We start from the raw sequence: 1549 nt of genomic DNA, 5'->3' as shown, positions 1-1549 counted from the left end.
AAAAAAAAAAAAAAAAAAACGAAAGAAAGAAATCCTATGTCCCTATTGCTATTGCACCATTGACTTCCCCCTCTCTTCTCTTTCCTCATTTTAGGAAAAGAAAAAAGGATGTATGTTAGCATCAGAATCTGTTTACAGCCAGCCTCTGATCCATCTATGATGTCCTCCCTAGGTGACAGGATCCTCCTGCATTGTTTGCTATGGAAACCTTCACACACCCCTTGTGTTAACTATATCACCTGTGAGTTATTATCTGCATTGCCTATGTCATGGACTGGATAAAGACACAAACTCTGAACCATCTCTCTCTTCTCACTTCTTCCATTTTTCAATAAAGACATCTCACATTGTGAATTGTGCACATTGGCATGATTTATTCAGGAACAGACCATTTTCAACTAACAGGGATACACAAATTAGCAGTATACCACAAGAACTAGGGGAATACACACACACACATATACAAACATATACCAGTGTTCCAATAGAGCTATTCACTCCCTTACCTGGCTTAACTGAGACCCTAAATGTCCTCAAGAAGAAAAGTGATAAAATTTTGGTTTGTCTGAGACTCCTCTGGAAGATGGTGGGGCATTCTGCATGTAGGCCTATTAGAAGTGAGCTAGGTTTGNACACAGCATAGCAATGGGTATTGGCATCCCAGACCCCTCCCTTCTGCTTCATGGTTACCAGGAGGTGAGTGAGTTTACCTCATCACAAGCTCCTTGCCATTTATGTCCTGCCTTGCTTCAGAACACAAAACAGTGATGCCCACTGACCATGGATTGAATCTCTAAGGCTTGAGCCAAAATAACTTCTCTTCCATCAAGTTTGATTTGTCAAAAGTATTTGGCCACATTGATAGATAATGAACACATTTGCTTTTTACTCTGGAAAGTGAGGAAATTATGCAAATGGAGAGGGGAGGTGTATTAATTCAGGCTGAGTATTTACAGATAATTATTCCACATTAAGTTTTGTCTGTTCTTCCTCTGACAGGAAGAAATATCTTAGTCTTGGGGATGAGTAAGTATGCTTTTTCAATAGACACCTGCATCACACAGGGAAGCAAAGTCCCAAAGACGCATGAGACAGTATGTGGAAATCCTCTAATCCCAGCCAGAACTTGTTTATAACATGCCACTGTATCCTAACCTAGCCCAGTCATTCCCTAATCCAGGAGAAACTTCCTCTTTGGCTCAAGCCATTATTACAGATCAACCACCTGCTACTTTTAAGAAACCCTCAAATTGCAGAGCAGGCAAATAATGACCAGAGAAAGGTATAGGTAAGAAGAATAGAGGGATGTTGGTGTTTTAAAAAGCACAGGAGAATTATGTCTGGTTTCTTCTGGTCTATTATAAGTTAGCATTACTGAAGCTAATGAGAGGGGAGTGGAACTACTCTTAGTATAGTAAATTTATGCAATTTGAAGCGATGGATATGGTAATTATCCCGAGTTGATCATTCCCTACCCTATCTATGTACTGAGATAGTACACAGAAATCCACAAATATGTACATTTACTGTATCTTGTTTTAATTTAAAA

The sequence above is a fragment of the Mus caroli genome, unplaced genomic scaffold (genome assembly GCF_900094665.2).
Source record: "Mus caroli unplaced genomic scaffold, CAROLI_EIJ_v1.1 scaffold_16688_1, whole genome shotgun sequence".
In the NCBI taxonomy this organism is placed as follows: domain Eukaryota; kingdom Metazoa; phylum Chordata; class Mammalia; order Rodentia; family Muridae; genus Mus; species Mus caroli.
Note: the sequence above shows the minus strand (reverse complement) of the source record.